This window comes from Talpa europaea, assembly GCF_964194135.1.
Source record: "Talpa europaea genome assembly, chromosome: 4".
In the NCBI taxonomy this organism is placed as follows: Eukaryota; Metazoa; Chordata; class Mammalia; order Eulipotyphla; family Talpidae; genus Talpa; species Talpa europaea.
The window spans coordinates 723958-746495 of NC_140070.1; the positions used below are offsets into that span (position 1 = coordinate 723958).

Consider the following 22538-nt stretch of genomic DNA (forward strand, 5'->3'; position numbering starts at 1 on the left):
AGGGGTGAGGACAGGCTGGGGAGAGCACCCTGGCCCGGGGGAGTCCTGCGGGGGCTCAGGCCACGGAGTGACCCGCCTGGGGGAGTCCTGCTCTGTGACCCACTAGGAGGTGACACAAGGGCCCCTGTGGAACAGGCCAGACAAGGTGGGTGCGATTCAGGTGATGATACATTAACAAGTAAAAAACACGACATAAAACAAGTTCCCAGGAGTCTAATGACCTTGTTTTCCAAACCTCCTGGCGATGACAGACACACAGACAGACAGACAGACAGACACACACACGCACACACACACACACACTTTTCTAGATGGAAGAAAAACTCTGGAGTGTGATGTGATCTCATAGTTTAAAAAGTAGGTATAATATGATTTATATGTGTTCACTATATTAAATGTGATTTTTGGAAGCGAGAATAAGAGAACTGAATGGATAAACCATCAGCGTTTCTTCGCAAGACTTCATGGGTACAAGCACCGCCGAGGACGGACACCGGGAAGGGACGCTGGCTGAGCCTGACCGCGGTATTTAGAGGAGCTGGAGGAGCTCCAGGCGCCAAGAGGAGGCGGTGGGGGGACCCGCTGCTGCCGGTGCGGGGCCCAGGGAGCCGGCCCAGGGAGCCTCCGCGTTCCTGGGGCGATGTGGGTGCGGCGGCTCCTGGTCATTGTCACAAACCACCCGCGCAGCCTCCGCCCTGCACCCACAGGCAAGCGGGAGCAGCGGGAGCTATGATTTAATTAAGTTTATCAAGTGGGCAGCTCCCCGCACCTGGCCCCCAGAGATGGCCCCGTCACACCGCCCTGCTCGGCCGGTGCCACCTCGGCTGGCGGTGAGGCGGCGGAGAGTCCTCTGCAGGGGTTTCCGTGCATCTCCCCTTTCTAATTAAGCTGGAGACTTATTTTGTCTGTTCAGCCTCGAGGAAGACCACAGAGGAAGTGTGTTAAGTGGCAACTTTGATTAAGACGAACGCGTCCACATTACAGCAGAGCTTAGCCCCGACCCTGGTTTTTTTTAAAAAGGATTTTTAAGTAAAATAATGAAGTCAATTTTTGAAACGGTGCCCTCGAGCCCCTGGTCAGAGGCTGCAGCGGCCGCCGTCATCAGCGTAGCTGCCTTCACTGTCTGAGGCGACTTCTCAACGCTGCGGAAAGGTCAGCCTGTTGGCCGGGGGTGGGCGAGCCCAGGGAGCTCACCTGAGCTTTGTTTTTCCATAAAACCAGCTCCGTGCCCTGGAGGGAGGCGAGGGAGGCAGGAGGCCTGCGCTTCCAGGGCCTTGTGAGCCTGGACAGTCGCTCTGCCAAGTGCCGCCCCGAAGGCGTCCTTCACCAGGACTCAGTCCATCCTCAGAGGAGCTGCGGGTCGGGCGGGGCAGAACGGCCCACGTTCAGGAGACGAAGTTAACTAACTTGTCCTAATTCCACCCAAAAAAGGCGCGGTAGCGAGCAAGGACTCGGTGCGCCTGGGGGGCCGGGGGCGGGGACAGCGGGCAGGGCTCGCGGGGCGCTGGGGGGGCCGGGCTCACGGTCTCAGCGAAGCGATGGCGCCCTGTCTCGGGGGGAGCCGGCTGCCCGCGACCCTGCACTTGAGGTTGGCTAAGAGGAGGCCCCTCCGTTCTCCCCGGACACAGACGGGACTGGGCGAGGCAGGGACACGCTGCCAGCTGGGCGGACCCGCTGTTCCCCGGCGTGTGACCCCGGGAGCCAGCTCGGGCCTGCCTCGCCCACACCAATGTGCGCCGGGCGGGGACGCCCCGTGAAGCCGGGGCAGACACGCGCGGCGCAGGGGCCTCGCGCTCCCGGGGAGCTGAGTCCTCACATCTCCTCTCGCCCCCTCCCCGGCCTGCTGAGGGCTCCCCAAGTGCTTCCAAATCAGTCCAAGTTCATCGCTTTGATTCTTTTCTGTTCTTTTTTGCTTGTTTGCTTTGCCCAAGGAAATAAGGTTCCCCCTCCACACGTCGGCGCACGCCTGCCGGCGTCACGGCCCGGCGCGCCCGCCCTGCTCTGTGGGCACAGCCTCGCCGCTCGGAGGCTGGTCCTGGTCCTTGTTCTTCCCTCAGAGGGGCGGGTGGGGGGTGGTCCCCGCCGAGCGGGCGCACGCCCAGAGCGCCGAGGGCAGAGGCCGCCAGCCAGAAACCAGGCCAGGTCCCGACTCTGTCGCCGTGAGGGGTGGCGCGGGCCAGGGGTTCTGTCCTCTGTGCCCGTTTCATCGAAAACAAAACTGGAAACACCCTCCCTGACAGCGTCGCTGCGGAGGGGCGTCCGGTGCCTATGAAGCCGTGAAACGGTCTCGAGACCCAGCCTCTGTCACAGGCGCGGCCAGTTCCGAGGAAGCTGATCCCCGCGGCGGTCACCGGGCCTGGGGCCGAGCGCGCTGGTGACAGCGGCACCCAGAGGGGCCTTCCCGGCCTGGGATGCCGTGGGGCGCTGGGAGGGGAGTCTGAGAGGTGCGCGGGGGCGTGGGCAGCGCAGGCCTGGCCAGGCGAGGGGGGAGGCACGCGTCTGGACGCTGCTGCCCAGGGTGGCGCTTCCACAGCCGGCGTCTTCCGCGCGCCAGGCGATCACGGTGGACCCTGATCTCGTAAGGGCAGCAGCTGCCGTGTAGAAGGGGACACTAAATAACTATAGATTTTCGTGTTGAATCATTTTGGTAATTTCACCTCTTTGCTCTAACATTTCACGGTTTATCTCCTGGAAAATGTTTTTCTAGAGCAAACGACCCTGACAGGCATCTCGCCCTAAAAGGCGTCCGAATGGGAGCCGACCTCAGCAGGAGACGCTCCCGGCGCGTGGGGAGGCCCCAGCCCAGAGCCGGCTGCGCCGCAGGTGAGGATGCGGGGACAGGTCGTCACCGGTGCTGGGGGGGCAGCCATGAAGATAATCGGGCAGTTTCTTGCAAATCTTAACGCGATCTCACCGTTTGACCCACTGTTGCATCACAGGTATCGGCTCAAACCAGAGGAAACATGTTCACGTGACGCCGACGCAGACGTTCACACGGCTCATTCCTTCCCGCCAGCAACGGAGCGCCCGGGCGCCCGCCGACAAGGGGAGCGGTGACGAGGGCGCGTGTCCCTCCTCAGAGCATCGCTCGGCCGGGGCTGCGACGTCACAGGGGCACGGCGGGACGGGAAAGCACCTTCTTACACGGGGAAGGTCCACCTGCGCGAGTCCAGCTGGACGGCTTTCTCGAGAAGACGGAGGGCAGTGGGGCGGACGGCGCCGGCTCCAGCTCAGGCGAATGTGAGCTCGGCGTCCTCGGGCACAGGCCGCGGAGCCTTTCACTGTGTTGATTGGTTTTAAATATCAATTCCGTAGCTGACATGCACCATCGTCTGAGGATTGCAACGTGTTTACTTGATGTATTGATATTACCATAGATGTCTTTTTTTTTAAATAAATCTGATAATTGTGATATTGACCATCTTAAAGTCTATTTGCTTCAATTTTCCTTTCAGAAAAAGAAAAATCTTAATCATTTTAGGGAATTAAATAGCTTCATTTAATCTTCATTGAACACTGAGCAACTGAGCACTGCATTGTCCTTGGGCTTGCTTTTTTAAAAAGATTTACTTATTTATTTATACACAGAAGAACTGGGGTGCAGGCCAGAGGTGGGGGGCGAGAGGACTGCCCAGACACAGAGTGGGGAGCAGAACAGGCGGGTCCACTGAGATCCACTGCTGAGGGGAGCAGCGGGGAGGCAGGAGAGGTCTGCTGCGCCCTGTGGGTAGCTCCCTGGACAGCTGGGGATCGAACTCATGCTGCAGAGGTGGCCCATAGCTACACAGAGCCGAGACTCAACCCCTTCCGCCAGCAGGGAGACCCTGGCCTTGCTTTTTTTTATGAAAAAGGAAAGAACTGCTGGAAACGCCGCAGCCCTCTGAGCACAGGAAGTGGCCGCGGACAGACGTCAGCACGGGCAGTGCTGACCCCGACTCCGCCCTAGGCCCGGGCTCCGGAGGATCTGCTGCGAATGCTGCTTTGTTATTGAGAACACGCTTGAAAAATACATTTTTCATTTAACACAGGCTTGTGCTATCAATTAGATAGAAGAAACTGTCACAGACAGTGAAGACTCTTATTAAAAATTGATTTTAGCCTAGTTAATGCTCGATGCAACTCCATCTTGAAATCAAAGTTGCGTCATAATAAAGGCCAACAGGAAGAGATCGATATCGGCCGTTCCAGGGCTGGGCTGGCACATCTGCTTGCAAAGTAGCTGATCCTCGGAAATGAAGGACACGGCTAGGTTGGTGCTGTTAAGGAGATTATAGATTTCTTTAAGGACAAAAATAATATTTCTTGGACCGAGGCAGTAATAATTACGTAACTACATTTGCTGTGCAAAGAAATAATGGAGAAAAGGAGCTTAAAATTGGTTTCATGAATAATTGTCATATCTTTCTAAAGCGACTCTAGAAATCCTCAACGTGTGTATGGGGGGTGTGCGTGTCCACCACCACCTGGTCACCTGCAGGCGGGTCATGGCCTGCTGGCGTGTTATCCGACTCAAGCTCATTCCAAAGCCAGTGATTTCGCTCTTAAATTGGGCTCACTCTATCACAGTGAAGGGTGGCAGAGGAAGGGGGTGCCCCTACGTGGCCTCGGGAAGAGCACAGCATTCCCTTGGTCTCCACCAGGCCACAGCTCAGGCACCGGCCGGAACCCAGAAGCAAACACGATGGACGCTGCATGCCACTGGGGTTTTCAATGTATTCTGGACAAAAGGGCCAACGTGCGTCTACGTGTCCCCTCCAAGCCAGCGCGCCTGCCCTAAGCGCCGGTGGAAACGGGAGCGGGGGTTTCGCTGGAGAGGGAGCTCAGTGTCTCTGCAGAGGAACCCGCTGGAACCAGCTCAGCCCGTGATCCCAGGGGGTTTCTGCAGGATGGATAGTGGGGCGCAGAGGGAGCTGGTGGGGTGACTCCTGGAGCCGGAGGGGCGTGACAGGCAATCATGCCTCCGTTTCTCTGCCCCAGACTCTTGTCAGCTCCATCCCTGCTCAGCAACAACTCAAACTCCCCGACCAAACAGCGATTTCGCTGCAAATTGCACAACTACGAAGGGCAGGACCTTCTCCTCTTTCCTTGCAGCTGCCGTGTGCGCCGGCGGGGAGGGCGGGCGGCGCTTGCATCACGGTCCCGGGAACTTGCTCAGAGAAACTCAGGATTTACTAGTGAGAAATAGGAATAGCTTTTATTTTTAATACCCACAAATCTGTTTCCCTAAGATTATTTATAGCATGTGTAATTTCAAATATTTTTACTACTTTCTTTCGAAGACAGTCCTATATGAATTTTCTCAAAATAAATTATTCCTATCTGCTCAACATTGCTGGAGATTTATCTGAGCGACGGTTTAAAAATACTGCCAGTCAGTAAAACTTCACAAATTGCATTAAAATACAGATTTTAAGTTACTTTTTCCCATGGTTGCATGACAGACTCACCCTCACTATTTGCAGAACATGAAACACAACAAGCCCCTGTGGCCGCCCGTCGGGGGTTTGCGTGTGGGGGCTGCTCTGTCTCGCCACCTGTCCTCAGCCTGTGTCCGCCGTGGGGTCCAGAGGCGCAGGCCCCACGCAGGCCGCGTCCAGGCGGGCGGGAGGGGACACAAGCCCGGGCGCTGAGTGTGAGGGGAGAGGATACACATGCGGGCGCGCCGCGATCGAGGTGACAGGCCACCAGAAAAGCAGAGAAGTGAGGACCAGAGGAGTTGGAGAGAAAAAGGTACATTCAGCGAGAAGGACCCTGAGAGCCCGGCTGGCCGGGAGGCGCAGACGCAGAGGAGACCCCAGGCCCTTCCCAAGCGCCTGCACCCAGGTTCTCCGGGGATCTAAGAGAGTCGTCGAGAGCCCAAGGGCACGGAGAGGGCGGGGGCAGCTCCATGTCCCCTCGTCTCGCTGTCCTCTCTCCTCACCCGCCGCGGCCCCACGCGGTGGGCCGTGGCTCTGCGGTCACAGTGCGCCGTGGGCTCGCGTGCGCCCGTCGTGCTCTCGCGCATGCACACGTGCGCGCGGTGCGTTAAGCTGTGTCTCCAAAAAGACAAGCTCAAGCCCCAGCCCCAGCGCCCCACACGGACCTTACTTGGGTCTCGTGAGGAGCGAAGATGAGGCCACACAAGACGCGCCAGCCTGACCGGGCCTCAGGGGGTGACCTGGGCGCAGGGCGCGGGCGGGAGGGAGCGCAGGCCAGGGGTGAGCACAGCACGGCCAGGGGGCCAGCAGGGAAGACCCCGGGGGGAGGAGAAGGTCTCTTGGCGCCGGGCTCAGGGCCCGGCCTGGAGAGCCAGGAAGATGAAACGTCTCTGCGGTCAGCGTGGGGGCTCAGCCACGGCCCCACAGAGCACCCCACCGCGGCCCAGTCGCGTGCCCGCTGGCCTTGTCTGGGGAGAGCCAGGGAGGTGAGAGGCCAGAGGGGGTGGGGCTGGGCCTGCCCCTCTTATTAAAAGGAAAGGGGAGCATTGGGGGAGAAGAAAGGAGATAAAAATGTAAATAAAATGCGAGCAAGTCACCCGGCGGGGAAAGGCTGGCTCCACGTCTTGCAGGAGAAGGACCCGCAGCTCGTGGAGTTAAGTCTCCACCAAACACCTTTTCACTTTTAAACGTATTTTTCTAAGCGCCCGTTCGTTCCAGCTGATATTTGTAATAGGCCGTTTTCTAATTCACCCAAATCCCACTGTCTCTGCTGAAGAACACCCCGTTTCCGCTCCACGGCCCAGAGGCGGAGGGCACAGGTGCGGCCCGGGCCCCAGCGCTCGCCACCTCGCGGTTCTTATCTGCAAATATTGAAATAACAGCAGAAGCTCACGCGCCCTTCCTGCTTCCCCGCTGCCCGCCCACCCGCCGCTGCAGCGTGAACGGAGAGACACCCCGGGAGCAGCCATCACCCAGTCAGCTGCTCTGTCAACCAGATCATGAACTTGAACTTCGCTGCCCGGTCACCTTCCCACGTCAACAATGCCCGCGGGGCACGCGCGAGTCGGAGAGAGAACAGGATGCCCGCGGGTCATGTGCCGCGTCTGCGACCCCCGATCTGCAGGGAGCTCTCGAGGCCCCTGCTCACCCGCTCATTGTCGCTCATTGTCGCTCGTTGTCATTTTTGCAAAGGAAAAAGCAAACCTTCGGTTGTGGGCATGCAACATGTTCTGGGCCCACTCCCGCCACCCCTCGGCAGACAAGAAAGGCCACCTTCATAGCCGTGCAGCGTGAACATGCTCCACCCAACGCAGGAGTCAGGAACCCACGGCTGCGGGCACAGCTCGTCCCCCACCGAGGACCCCGCAGGCAAAGGAGCCCCAGCAGGCCTGGCCGCGTCTCTGCAGGAGCCACAGGGAGGGCGAGATTAAGTCCCAGGGCCTCCTCGCGCCTCCGCACTCTGCAGGGGAGGACAGCACCCTGCAGGCCCTCCTGTCAGGAAGCGCGACGCCCTGTGCCCGCCTGCACACACCACGTCCACACGCGCGCTTCCTCTCCCGGAGCACAGCCCAGCGCCTGCTCCTTGGGTCTGGATCTTCACTCTGATGATCCTGAACGACCCTGAACACCACGACTTGTTAGAGCTCCAAAGCAAGGGACTTGGAAACGCCCTTTCAGTACTTGGCAGAGCCAGTCTATTAATCCAGCCCCTTGCCTGGGTGCGGCAAAATCATTTCCTTAACCCACGCCGTTGAAGGTGATATCTGGGGGGGAGTGTTAAGTGCTTTTCAACGCATGCACAAGCTTTCCAGACCCAGCTGTGTTTCACGGAGCTAGAACCTGCCCCGGCGCTTGGTTCCTGCTCCTGCTCCCAGCCTGCGCCCAGCTCCTTCTGTGCACGGAGTTCCCGGGGGAGCCGGGGGGAGCCGGGGAGGCGGGGTGGGGGGGCAGAGGTGTGGCCCTGCCATTGTCATTCCAGGCACGAAGTGAAGACGGGGAAGGGGAGCCGAACCTGAGCAGGATATTACCAAGCACCCACTGAATGACAGAAGACAGATGATAAAGGGGGGCCGCTAAAAACACAGGCCCTTTCTACACAGACCCTAGAAGGAGGCGGGAGAAACGCTGCGCCGAGCTTGACACAGCTCTCCAACGCCAGGGTGGAAAATGCCATCCTGTCCCTGACGGCAACGCTGGCCCTGGGGCAGCCACGCCGCTGGCACCTTCCGCCAGCTCCCTCCTGCACGCACCTGGGGCTGTGCTTGCAGCCGCCCCTGCAGCATGAACAGGAATTCCCAGAGGAACAACAGGAGCAGGTGCGCCCCCAGCGCGGGCAGCCAGCTCCCCTGATGCTCAGTCACAATGTGGGGCCCGTGGCCCACGTGCCGGGGCCACCTCCAGCGGCGGTCCTGTCGTTGGCCGGGCCCTGGCGTCTGTGCAAGCGCCAAGAGCCAGAAGGATCTCGTGGTCTGGCCGGCTGTGAGCACAGGAGGGAGGCTGAGTCAGCACCACCTCCCACGCCGGCCAGCCCCCGGGGGCCAGGCTGCGGGGCTCCGGGGAGGAGGCGGGCTGGGAACCGATGCTTTCCCAGGTATGTGTGGGTGAGGCCGCTGAGCTCTACTCTGTTTACCAAATACATCGAATTACATGTTTATTCACGCGAATGTGTTTCTACAGCGCTGCAAAGGGGGCAGACACTGCCTACCTGCTACGCAGTTTCATGCAGGTCCACGTTGCTAACCCGGCTCTCATGGGCCCGGGGAGAGTGGAGAGGGTCCGCCCGTAGTGTTGCCGGGGGAAGGTCACGCGTGACTGAAACAGTCACTTGGATGTAGCATCGTGGCGGTGAGACGAGTCCCGCCTCAGCTCTCCGGGGGCAGGAATTGGTGCTTCTGAGCTCCTGCCTGCACCCAGCACCGAGCCAGGCCCTCTGAGTGCCCCCCGCCCCCTCCCAGCGGGCCCCCCCTCCCAGCCGCCTGCGGAGGAGAAAGCCGACCCCCGTCACCCCTTCCTCTGGGGCTCTCCTGGCAAACGGCCACGGAGCCCCGCTGCGCGCAGGAGGCCACAGCTGAGGCGCGTGTCTCCCGCTTCCGTGCCTGACCCAGGCCGCGAGGCAGCGCGAGGGACCTGGAGAATCAAGCTGTGTCCACCGGAGGGCTGGGCGCTTCCTCGACCGGCACAGACGGCGGAGCCGAGTCTCCACAGAGGAAGAACAGAAAGGGCGGGTGGACATCGCGTGGTCCCAGGAGCGTGAACCCCCAGGCCCAGCCTCGGCGGTGTCGGCCAGCGCCCCGGGCGGGGTGCCAGCGAAGCGTCGCCTGATGGAGCCCGACGGGGCAAAGGGCAAACCTCAAAGAAGAAAGATGGGAAAGTTTTATAAACATCCCTCAGGTCAGCATAGATTCTTTGCCGAGACCTCGGCGCGTGCACAGACGGCTCTCCACGGCATCCGTGCCCCAGGCGCCGGGGACGCCGCGCGGGAACGGCCGGAGCTGTTTGCTGTGTCACTTGCACGCCCGCGGCCCGCCCGCCCCGCGGCCCCCAGTCACAGGTCGCGTTTGATGAACTCGCGTCCTGTCGGCACGAACAGAAACGCTCCGTCTTGCAGAAAAAAGCCAAGGCTGAGAAGCGGAGAGGTCCGGGTTCAAGTCCTTGCACCCGACATGTTCCTGGGCCTCGGCTGCCAGAGGGCAGTGGGGGGGAGCCCGGGAGAGGGCACTGGCCCGGAGCCCGGAGACTCAGCTCAGGCCAGGGAGGGGACCCCGCACCCCTCTCAGATGGTCCCGCAACGCCTATTGGTGGTTACGCGCCTCAGAGACCTTCCCGGGGCCTGTCGCGGCTGACGCGAGGCCCTGACTGTCGCGAGGCCCTGACTGTCGCGAGGCCCTGACCGTCGCGGTGACCCCACGGCAAACTTGGGGGTCTGCAGGGATGCTCAGCCTGTGCAGTCAGCTAAGGCTGCGCGGCAGCAAGCCGTCCGTCGCCTGAGAGCACCCGAGCGCTGCGAGCTCAGCGGAGCCGACAGCGAGGGGGTCCTGGGGCGCCCTCCGCACCCAGGCCGTGCCGTTGGGGAAACAATCACAACTGGGGGGCACACGTGAGACAAAAGAGCAAAATCCTGCGGCTTCTGCCAAAACATGTCAGTAGAACATGCCGGTTTCTCTTAGGCAGCGGGAGGGCCGAGGGGGCTCTCCGGGGCGGACGGCCGTCCAGTCGGCTTCTCTGCCGCTGCCCGTGCTGGGAGCTGGCGCGGGGGTCCCTCGGTGGCCTTGAGGCGCCCCAGGGGCCCGTGGAGAGCTCCCAGGAGCCCTGGTCTCTCAGGCTGCCAGGTGGACAGGGTTTCAGCAACAGACACTCGTTTCCTCAGAGGTCCGGAGCCTGGGAAGGCTGAGCAGAGAGGCCGACCTGTGGTGGTGAAACTCGGGGCTGCAGATGAGCCCTGAGCCTCACTGCACCCCACCTGACCGGTGTCCCTATCCGAGGAGGGCACAGCGAGAGGTGGCCTCTGCAGCACAAAGAGGTTGCCGGAGAAGCCAAACACTCCGAGGGGAGGCCCAGCCGCCGGGACCACTATGCGGCCGAGCGGTGAGCCCGGGCCGGGTGATGCTGCGGCCCGGCACTGACAGACGGAGCCCCTCCCGCCCCGCAGGGCGCTCTGGCCCAGAGCTGCTGTGGTCTCAGGCCTGGAAGCCCCCTGGCCCTCCCACTGCACCCCAGGGATCTCCGGGCCCCCCTCCATTTCTGGGGGACCACCCCACCCGCGCTGCAGGGGACACGGGCTGCTGCACCCCTGGCCCCGCGCCCGCCCGGGAGTGCGTCTGGCTCTGGACGGAGCTTTCCCCTGAGCCAGGCCCGGGCCTTTGCACGTCAGTGTTTCACCAGCCGCAGGACACCTTGGCTGCTGAACCAACTCACGCAAATCTGCGATTGATTAACCCAGGAAGTATTTATTAACTACATATTTTTTGGTTCTTTTCAGGGAGATAGAGCTTTTTTTTTTTTCTTTACAGTGCCCTGGGGTGAATACAAATGTAACTTTTTATACGAACATGAATCTCATGACTCAGGCTTATTAATTCTGCAGCCATTGCTTTTCACCATGAAAAATGAAAACCTAAGAGAAGTGAAATACCAGATGCAGTCCAAGATTTGGAAGAATAATTATCCGGGTCTCTGTTTTTGCGCACTTTATTGTGAATGCAGCATTCGGAATCTACTTTGGGGTTATCCATATAGAAGACTTTAAATGAGATGAAGAAAGCAAGGGCTCCTAAGTGCCCAGCACACGAAGTAACTCCTGTAGGAAGAGACCCGGTGTGTGAGCCACAGGAAGGCACCGGGGCGGGTCCCCTGGCGAGGGCGGGGCCTCGCGTGATGGCAGGTGAGCCGCGGGGTGGACACGGCTGTCGTCCTGGTGTCCTCAGCACCCACCTGCTGTCAGTGTAATCAAAGGTGAGGCAGCGGCTCCCTGGGCCCTAGTTTCCTCTCCCACAGGAGGGTGACACAGGTTGTTGGAATTCAGGTGGCTACATGGGCAACGCTGCCGAAACAGTAACTGTGGCATAGTAAGTGCCTAATTAATATTGATTTCTAACTCCCTTTACTCCTTTACTTTAAAGCATTTTCATTTTACAGAGTCAGCAGCAAATATTTATCATATAGTTAAGGTGCACGAGCTGCTGAGCACATAAGGGCCAATATGTCATCAAACTGAAAAATACGCGGCGCAGCCCTGCCTGAGGGGGAAGCCCGTGCCGCACGGGCCTCCTTCCAGCCGCCTGTTGTGACACAGACGACGTCTCCGTGCAAGGAGTTGCTCGACGAAGACAATCTCAACGTGCACAATAAAAATCTCGTTCTAAAATGATTGTAAAAAATATATATTCAGTGGTTGTTAAATAAAAAACCACCTGCATTGCATAGTCCATAAAATTGGCACGGCCGAGCTGGCTTGTTTGCATCTGAAGAGGATCTACCACAGGGACCTGCGCTGTGGCATTTCCAGCAGCTCCTGTGAAAGTGCAACCGTGTCCAGGCAGCGCTCCTTCCATTCAATGGCCACGTAAGCTGTGTAAGAAAGGAAGATGTCGCAGAGGCCGCCGCCCGCTGCATTAGGACGGTTGCGTGGCTACGTCGTGCAAAAGGAACCGCATGGTGACACACTCTGCCCCGGCCCGTGCCTGCACCGCCCAGACAGCTCGCACCGGACGAGACGGGGCTGGCGCTGGGGTGAAGGTGGGTCGGCTCAGTGCACCGCGTGGTCGTAAACTGGGCCGGTCACCCCCACCCCACGGACACGGGCAGCCCCCACCACGCGCGCCCGTCCCGGCAGAGACAGTGGGGCTCAGTCCTTCGCAGCAAGGGACGCTCTTCAGAAGGGCGATGTGGGAGTTTCTAAAAATATGACGCCCACGTAAGAACCATATTGCAGACTCATTTTTTGAATATGTAAGTGGAGCGGACACGAGGTGACTTTGATGAAATGACAACAGACGGCGAACACTCTAACATATCAAGATAAAAGCTAAGAAAACGATACAGGAAAATCGGACACGGCCCAAGATAAAGCTGTTGCTTTCCAGATCTTTAAAGTCCCCACATCTAGTGCCAGAGGAGGCAAAGAATGGATCAACCCGGTAGTCACGTTATTTATTTTTTTACTAAAAGAAACTCCACGCGTTCTCCTTCCCGACGGTCAAGTTTTCCTCACAGGCTCTCCCCGCGCCTGGTTCGTTCTCGTCTTTCTGGACGCCCAGGGCCCCTGGACGGCGACTCCCCTAATCCGGGCGCCTGCCCGTCGCCCCGGGGTCCACATCTGTGATGCCAGAGCAGTGGCGCTGTCTCTCTGCACAGTCGCTGCTCCGAGGACATCACCTGCGCCTGCCGCGGGCACGGGCGCGTCTCGCCTCCTTTCTGTGTGCAGTGCCAAAGCGCACCCGGCGGCGCCCCCGGAGACAGCCGCTCCCACCCCTGGCCTAAGGGGCAGCGCTGCGAGGCCGAGGACAGCTCCGGCCGGACTGGGCAGCGGAGGCCCCTGCGGGCAGGGCGCTGACCCGGGTGCTGTGTCCTCCCCCGCGCGCGTCACCCTGCCACGGTCTCCAGAGGAGGCGGAGGACACCCCGAAGCGAATCAGGACACGCTGGACTCCCCCCGCTCAGCGTCCTTTCCGGATAAATGTCAAAACCCACATTTGCACCTGAAGTTCTGGGTTTTATATTTGCTTTCATCGGAAACGTTACAAGGGGGGACGACGACCCCCCGCGCGGCTGGGGCACGGCCACGGAGCGGGAGCAGGGGCGCCCCGCGATCCCCCCCGGCCCAGAGACCCCGCAGAAGCGCGGGCCCAGCGTGGCTCTCCCTGAACCGCAGGAACATGGACCGGCGCTTGCGGCGCGGAGACGCGGGAGAGGACACGGAGGGCACCCCCCGCGCTCAGGGGCGGCTGAGGGAAGGGCCCCTGGGGGACCCGCCACGGCCAGCAACATGGGCACATGGGGGGCAGCCGCCCCTGCCCTGCAAGTGCATCGCCCTCCGCAGCCGAAAGGGACCGCCCCAGCCTGGGCTTGGGAAGGGGCCCCCAGAACCCTGGTTCCACTTGCACGTTTTGTTGGGGGTCACTCCCTCATAACACCGCGTGACGGGCCACAGAATCCCCCCTCGTCAGATGCTGTTTCCACACCACCCCTGCCACCAGCCTCCCACGTCCTCCACACAGTCCCCTGGGGACCCCCCATGTTACCCCCAACCCCACGCCCCTTCCCTTGATGACGCAGTCAGATTTCTAGGGTTTCAGGTATCGTGGACAGTCCCTTTGCTCTGTTTCGCCACACGTGCGTGAGACCCCCGGGAACGTGTCGTTCTCTTGGCGTGTGCCGCTGGGCGTCACCCCTCCTGCTCCATTCGTGCTGCTGCGAATGGCAAGATGCCGGCTCTCTGCGGCCGCGTGGGTGCCATCACATGCAGACGCCACTTCCCGCCCCCCCACCCTCCGTCCTCGGGCACTGGGCTGCCCCCGCAGCGCGGCTGCGGGAGACAGGGCTGCGGTGAGCACGGGAGGGCGGGCGTCCCTGCCAGTGAGTGAGTTTGCATCCTCTGGGGAAATGCCAAGGAGCAGAGTTGCTGCTTTTCCCACAGAAAACCGGGAGTGCGGGATCAAGGGCGCCCTCAGGCCGTGGCAGGGCCGGTTCTGGGGACAGAGCAGACCAGACGTGCATCCGCACTGCAGAGCCCGGAGGCTCAGAGGCTGCAGACACCGAGGGCAGGACGGGGCTGCTGGCTTCTCCTCACACACCGTCGAGCGCTTCCTTTTGACAGTGGCAAGGATCCCATCCACGTGGTGACGCAGAGCGTGGACTCAGCCCCTGCGTATTTATAGTCTCCCGTGGGCGCTGCGGAGTCAGAGACAAGCGCACACTCAGCGCTCTGCGCAGGGCCTGGCGCGCGGGGTACCTGCTTTGTCTTTCTTCTACAGGAAGCTTCTGCGAGAACTGACTCTTCTAAAGGCGATCTTGCTGCGGCCGTTGCTGCTGCTTGCTCGCTGCTCGTCCTCATATTTACATGACGTGTGCTGGCTGCCGAGGCACACGCTTCTTTTAAACATGTACTCGAAAGGATTATAAGAGGATTTCTGGCCGACATTTGCAAGTTTCATCCTCACACGCACACAGAAAGAAAGTGTAAGATGACTCGCTCAGGTAACAGCGCGGCACGCCAGGGACCAGAAAGCCAGTCAGAAGCCCAGATCGGCCCGTTTCTGGACAGGCTGCAGGACCGTGGGCCCGCGGGCCTGCGTGGGGCATGGATGCGACACCTTCTCCACCGCGGGGTGGGCTCGTGAGGAGTCGGCACACAAATACGATGCACATCAGATGACATAATTGCATCGAGGGTGATAAATTAAAATCGACATAATTACATGAAACTGCAATTATGTTGTTTCTGGGCCGGCCTCCCCCCGCCTCCGCGGGTCTTTGGAGTGAGGCTGCAGTGGCGCTTTCTTTGGAAACCAGTCATGGTCCCTATTCCAGTCACCCGGCCCCCCGTGGCCCAGAGGAGGCTGGCGCTCCCCTGGCCGCTGCCTCCTGCTCCCCGCGGGCTGCGTTCTGACCTCAGCGCTAGAGGACACTTGCGTGTGCAGCCTCCATCCGAGTCTCCGGGATGAGCGGATCCTGGGGCAACCCTGGAAACAGCGCCCCGGCCGGAACTGCAGGGAAACCAGCTTCAGGCTCATGGACCCTCGAGCGCTCAGGCCCCTGGCAGACGCACGGTCCAGGGGACAAAGAAGCCGGCGGCAAAGCATCCAAGGAGGATCTGCGCGCACAGGGGGCATGAAAAAGCCACCAACAGCTACCGAGCTACTCAAGGCATCCCCCCCGGGCGCTGCCCACACGCCGGCCAGAGCCGCATCTGACAGGCAGGGAATAACACGCGAAGGCGGATGCACGCCCGTGGGGCAGGGAGAGGCTCCCGGGTTCAAGCCGTCCTGGGGGACGGGACGGGCAGAGCCCACAGACCCAGCAGGACGCCAGCTGCTGAGCCACCCGCGACTATTTCCTTTCATGACCCGGGTCCAGCTCGCCTGGTCGTTTTCCAGTGCCACGAAGCAAAACGCCCCCCGCCTCGAAGCCTGTGCTGCGGAAACACGCACGTCACGCACAGCGACGGGACACCCGGCCCCGCCGAGTCAACGCACACGTTAACCCAGACGCACCCAAACCCCCTAACCCGTCGCTGCCCTGGTCCTGCGCTTCTAAATGACCCATCAAATAGCCCCCCCAGGCGCGCTATGGTCTTGGCATTTTCACCAATAAGACGCTGTTAGTGGTGAGCAGCTACTGTGGCGGCGGCGAGAGACTGTCCCCGGCGAGCGTCACTCATCCTGTGACAGGACGTGGGGCTCTTCTCGGCGCAGCTGTGGGTTCGGCGCTGAGGCCAGCGAGCCGGGGCCGCCGCACCGTGTTGAAAGCACAGTCTGAGGCAGGGCCGGGCCTCCTGCAACGAGTGACAGATGGTGGTGCGAGCTGAGTTGAGAAATTCAGTGTTTTCCACCGCAGATGCCAATTAAGCTGCAAGTCAAACACATCAAACTTTCCAGAAAATAGCCCAGGTCAAGTGCAACATTTTCAATCAACTCTGAAGTAACGGAGAGAAGCTGGCAAGCGAAGGAGGAAAGAGAAAAGGACAAAGACAGGAGGAGGCTGAGCCTTGGAGAAAAGCCCTTGGGGGTGCAGCAGAGGCGCGGCCCGTGTGCCCAGACGCCACGACAGGACGTCCCCGCTGGCGAGCGGCAGCACCCCACTCTGCGCCCCGCTCATGGGCCACCTGCCCCCGGTGTGAGGCCCGCCCTCCCCTGCACAGGCGGGGCAGCCGCTCCCCACCACAGCTAAGCACCTCCAGAGCCGGCTCGGGCGGAGGGCGCTCGCCCGGAAGCTCCTGCCTCCCGAGGGGGCAGGTGCTGGCTCAGAAGCGGACCTCTCTCTCCAAGGGCTCAGAGGCCCTCCCTCCGGAGAGGCTGCTGCGTGTCGCTGGCCCCTGCCCATTTCTCCTGGAGTCTGTCCCCCAAGCGTCCTGAGGGCTGCAGCAAAAGGCCTCTGTGCAGTCAGTAGTTGCCATTTTTTCGCAGCTGGGCTGAAATGAGCCGCGCCTGGAGGGCACGGAGGGCAGGTGCGCCTTCCAGGTCCCCGCAGGGCCGGGCAGTGTCACCCGCACGGCAGCTCCAGGGCCCGGTCTCCTGAACACTCACAGGTTAGTCACAGACGAGAGACGCAAAGGGAGAAAGAGCAGCAGTTGTATTGAGTTTGGGCATTTAAAAAAACTGCACAGACAGGCAGACAGACAGACAGAGACACCTGTCAAATACCTGCATCCACATCCTCCTTGACCACAGGCCTGCGGGGGCAGAACAGACCTGCGGGGCCCCGTGGCCGGTGCGGATGAAAGGTCCCCTGTCCCCCGTGTGGACACGTAAGCGTGGGGGACACGGAGGGCAGTTTCCTCACGAGACAGAGAAACGCGCAGTCTGTGCCGCGAGCACGCGCTGTCCTCCGGCCAGCTCAGCGGCTTCGCTTAGGACTTTTCAGCCGACCGCATGGAGAGAGGAGGCGTTCAGCGGGAAACACCATCGAATTCAACGCCCTACGCACCACTGTCTGAGAAGGAAATAGCCTCTTCACTGGGCGTCTCCTAGGACAGGGGGGGTATATGGCTCCCTCCCGCCCTCACGTTCCTGGCTTACTTGAAACGGCCCCATTTTTATGGTAAAGGTCTTTACGTCAGCCGCTTATCAGTTGGAATTTAATTTTTTTAAAGATTTATTTATTTGTTCATGCAAGCACTGGGCACAGTCAGAAGCGCGGGAGGGTGAGAGAATTCACCAGAGCCAGAGTGGGGAGCAGAGCAGGCAGAAGGACCGAAGGACACTGCTGAGGGGAGCAGCGGGCGGCAGGAGAGGTCTGCGCGCCATGGGGGACCCTCCTCCGGTGGCCGGGGATGGAACCGGCGCCGCAGAGGCCGCGGGCAGCTTTGCAACCCAGCGCTCAACCGCTGCGCCACCAGGGAGGCCCAAGGAACTTAATTTTTTTAATACATAGGCTTTATATTATTTTTTTTGCCGGGATAGCTAAAATTTATTCCTTTATCTTTTTCTCCCTTGTAGAACCAAGACAGAACTTACAATTTTTCAAACATGCTCTCCCACATGGGACAACATCGACAATGAAACGTTGGCATGAAACCTGGATATGACACGTTGGAAATGCTTGGAAACGATGAGTTTCAAAGGTAACTGCCTTTTATTTTTAACAGATTTCTTTATTACCTTAATGGTGCATAATTCCTAGACGCTTGTTGAAAATGAAGTATGATGCATGGATCCTTTGCATATCTGTAGTTATGCTGAATATTTATCACGAAATGGAAAAACAGGCAATTCTCCAAAACCCAAATGTGTACTTTTACCTCAAAACAGACAGGAGCAGCCAGTAGTCAGAACAGCCGAAACTCAGAGTACGGTAATCACTTGTCTCGTGATCCTTCAGGACGGTGTGTGCAGGTGAAAACAGTATTTTGTTTTTGCTTTTTAATTTTTATTGTTGTGTTTTAGAAAAGTGAGTTAGGCCCCCAGGATCCTTCCAGTAAGTGGGTTCATGTCCTGGGTCTCCCTGTTCTCCTCGAAGGCTCTGAGCCCAGGGCTCACGCACAGGCCGCAGGCTGACCGTTCCGCTGTATAATCTCACAGTCTCTCGTGACTCTCTCCTCCGCCTTTCTTTTGCTTTCACTACGAATCAAGAAACTAGGACTTTAACAGTATTAGCGAAATTATTAGCCTTACCTTAGCAGTACATAAGTCTTAGAATCCCAGCGCCTACATTCCTGACAATCATTTGAAAAGTGTTGACACTTCCATGAAGATCTTGTATTTGGGGGGTACCCCACGAAGCCAGTCGATGGAGTCACAGGTCCCAGCTCACCGGACTCGCCCACCCCCGTCTGAATGGCCAAGCCGGCACCCCGACAGGTGACCCTGCGTGCCCGCCTCCCCGGCCCGCGGCGTCTGCGTTTCATGCTGGCTGACGTTTTATGATCATGTGAAATCATTTGCAGGATTCTACACAAAACCTAGAAAGCTTGTTGTTAAGAGAGATTCAGTTTTTATTCCTGTTTATGGGACCCTCGTCCTCCCTTTCCGGCAGGTGATATTAATTTGTTGTTACTTTCTCCGTTCAATTTCATCCTTCACTGCATGTGACACGGACCAGGGACCCACTCCTCGCAGACGTGGCGTTCCAACCCTGCCACACTCGCCCCGTCTGCTCTTTTTCACGTAACAACCATGCTTGAAGGTTGCGGTGCAATCGTGTTATCCCCGTTCACGTTCCTCCCCAGCCTGCTGAGGGCGTGCCCAGCAGAGCCCGCACGGACGCCCTAGAGTTCGTCGACGTACAGGTCGAAATGTGGAATTTGGTCGTGTTATGTGTTTATAGTTTGCTGCCACAGACAGTGCGGCATGAAAACGTCTGGCGCAGGCCGCCTGCACTCTCGCAGCGGATACTTGGGGGGCCCACAGCAGCGTATGAGTCCGAGCCCGGGGGTCCTGGGGTTTTGCTGGGTGTCTCCAAAGTTCCTTTCATGGCACGGGACTCGTGGTTCTCAGTGACAGGCGAGGGCAGCAGTGTCCCCAGAATCTCATCAAGAGAGTATGTTGGTAGCTTGGTGTCGTCACCAGCTTGGTCAGTGAGCGCCGGAACAGCATCATTTTTTTTAAGATTTATTTATACAAGAGCTGGGGTACAGGCCTGACGTGCGGGAGAGTGAGAGGATTCACCAGTGACAGAGCGGGGAGCAGAGCAGGCAGTCGGACGAAGTACACTGCTCAGGGGAGCAGCAGGGAGACAGGAGAGGTCTGCTGAGCCATGTGGGTAGCTCCGTGGCGGGCAGGGATCAAACCTGGGCTGCAGAGGCTGCAGACAGCTCCACAGCGTTGCGCTCAACCTGCTGCACCACCAGGGAGGCCCCAACAGCATCATTTTTAACCTGCATTTCTCTCCACAGCCGAGGCCTCAGGTTTGGTTCTGCACACCAGCGGCGGCCGACTTAACCCAGACCGACATCATAGAACGGCCGGTGCACGCAAAGACACTGGACGCTTGCGGCTGTGTCATCGGTGGTGGTTGTACTTTGGATCCTGTTGCACTTTCTACAAATGAAACCGTAAACATAATTCAAATGAAAATGTCACGTGGGCCTCCCTGGTGGCGCAGCGGTTGAGCGCTGGGTTGCGAAGCTGCCCGCAGCCCTGCAGCCGGTTCGATCCCCGGCTGCTCCCCGGCCACCGGAGGAGGGTCCCCCATGGCGCGCAGACCTCTCCTGCCGCCCGCTGCTCCCCTCAGCAGTGTCCTTCGGTCCTTCTGCCTGCTCTGCTCCCCGCTCTGGCTCTGGTGAATCCTCTCACCCTCCCGCGCTTCTGACTGTACCCAGTGCTTGTATAAACAAAACAAACAAACAAATTAAATAAATAAATAAATAAATAAATAAATAAAAACATGCCTCTTAAAAAAAAAAAAAAATGTCATGTGTTGAAAGCGACACTGCTCGAGAAGCAGTTTATCACGGATGCAGGAGGAGTTTGTAAAACAAAGGCTCCCACCCTTCACACTTTGCTGATATCTTCACGAACGCACCGGCCGGTGTGATCCAGTCAGTGTAACAAGAAGAATCCTGTGTTAAATGTTGTCTACTGTGGGGGGAGATGAAGTGTTGTGGACAGTCTCTCTGGTGTCTGGTTAGCGCCATTATCGTCACTTTATGGCGCGTGTCCCGCTGTCCAGTGTGTGGCCGCTGCTTGTGTTCACCGGCTTGGCTGCCCGCAGTCACGTGTTTCTGACAAAAAGTCTGTTCTGGGGATTCGGGGAAAGACTCCCCGGGCTGGGCCTGCGCGGGGGTCGCCTCACTGTGCGGCGTCTGGAGCGCGGTGGGGCCGGGCGACCCCTTCATCCTGACTTGAAGGTCAGCCAAGGAGAGTGGGGTGGGTGGCAGTGCTGACCCTGGAGGCAGGAAAACTCAGCTCCCGGGGCGACCGCCCCCCAGGCTGCCATCGCCCCAGCGAGGGACCCGGCAGCGCGGCCCTGGCAGAGGCCCTGCCGGAGCGGCCCCTGCGCTGAGGGAGCCGCGTCCGCATCTCCGGTCAGGCGGGAAAGGTGTTTGCTACGACCAGGCATTCTTCCTTTCTACACTTATTATTTATTCATTGTTTTGAAAGAACGTCATCTCCGCGCTGCATGCGTGGGTCGCTGCTGACACGGACCACTCCTTCAGACGCCATCGCCGGGGGGAACCGCCGTGCACGGACACTGGCGCCGCTGGAACCACACGCGGCCGAGCCGGTGCTGGCCTCGCCGCCGCAGGACACGCGCGTCTGTGCATCCGTCGGCCTTGAGAGAATGGCCGAGAGCCGGAGCTGGCGCTGGACGCTGGGCCGATGGCCCCGTGTCACTGTGGCCTCCTGACGCCGGTGCCTGGGCACACGGGTGCCCCGCTCCCCGTCCTGTCCCCGCCGCTGGAGGCCGTGCCCGCCTCACCGCTCCCCCCTGCTGCGGGCAGCCGCCCAAGGCGCCAGGCGTTGCTGGCAGGAGAAAGTGGTGCAGTGACACAGGGCGGCCTCCTCCTGCCGCCAGGCGAGCGCTCCTGTCTGCGGCATCTAACACGCTCGTCCTCTGCAGTCTGAGGAGAAGGAAGGGCACCCCTGCGAGGACAGCAGGACGGTCAACAGCCGAGGACGTCAGACAGCGGGTGTCGGCGAAGCAAGCCCGAGCCCCCGGCCCCGCGTGGAAAGGACACGCGGCCCCGCCTCTCCCTTTTGTTGACGCCCTCGTGGGCGCACCCCTGCCCTCTGCTCAGAGCAGACGGGTCTCTCAGACACGGGTCCCCGCCCGCCTCTGTTGGTCCGCAAATTAAGCTACTTTCCTTCTCCTCAAACTCTGTCCTTTTACTTTACTTTTTTAAAGATTTATTTACTTTTTATATGAGAGCTGGGGTGCAGGCCAGAGATGCAGGGGTGAGAGGATTCCCCAGAGGCAGAGCGGGGAGCAGAACAGGCGGATCCACTGAGATCCACGGCTGAGGGAGCAGCGGGGAGGCAGGAGAGTCTGCCGCGCCCTGTGGGCAGCTCCCTGGCCGGGGGTGGGACTTAGGCCACAGAGGCCGCGCTTGCTTCACGGTGCTGTGCTCAACCCCTGCGCCACCGGAGAGGCCCCGCATCTCCTTTTATTGGCTGAGGGAAACTGAGGATGAGGTTTGGCATCAAAAGAAGACAAAGAAATAGCAGCCCTCGCAGCTGCCAGGCCTGGCGAGACACAGCGCACCCGCCAGGCCGCCCTCCGCTTCAGGCCCTGGGCGCTCGCCCCGCTTCCCAGAGGACACGGCTCCAGGGAGCGGCTCCGGCCCCTCCCCAGCGAGCGTGTGGCCGTGACTGAGGCGCACGTGTCTGCCACCGACGCTCTTGTCTTTAACAGAGTGGAAACTGAACGTTCACGTCCCCGCAGGAAGTGTCGAGTGTTCAGCCAAGCGGGTGAATTCCAGCTCCCGCTCCGAGGCCAGCTGAACAGACAGGAGCCCCCGTCCCCGCGGCGCTCACCCCGTAGCACCAGGGCTGGTTCCCGGGGGAAGCCGGCATTTCTCCTGGAAGAGCCGCTGCGTGCTGACCTCTGGCCTGCGCGGGTCGGGGGCAGCGAGAGCTGGGCTTCCGGGGCCAGCGCGGCCAGGCGGCGTTTCCGCCCGGGGAGCCGGCCCGGCCTCAGCACACACGTCCCATCTGGGCCGCGCGCCCACACGCTGCTTCCCGGAGGCGCCGTGCACGCAGGGGCTGTGAGATGCGTCTGTGGAGGCAGTTGTGGACTAAACAGACCCGAATGTCTGTCCTGAGCCCAGGCCCCGGCGGCGAGGCTGCTGGACGGTGCCGAGGACCAGCTTCCCGCCGGGATGCGGCCACGTGTTCAGCCGGTCTCCAAAACCCTCTTCAAGACCCTCTGGAAAATTACAATAGCGCCCCCCACACCCCCCAACTTTTCTGAAATCTCAATTCTCCGAGCCTTGCCGAATGAGTGTATTTTCAGGGTGGCCCTGGCT

The 22538-nt window shown here is 59.9% G+C and overlaps 1 protein-coding gene across 1 annotated transcript in view; it reads right to left on the reverse strand.

Moving 5' to 3' along the window:
- CSMD1 (CUB and Sushi multiple domains 1) overlaps nucleotides 1-22538 on the reverse strand; it is a gene marked incomplete at both ends in the record, with an annotated part of 639423 nt that overhangs the window by 359722 nt on the left and 257163 nt on the right. The gene's annotated exons all lie outside the window — the stretch shown is intronic.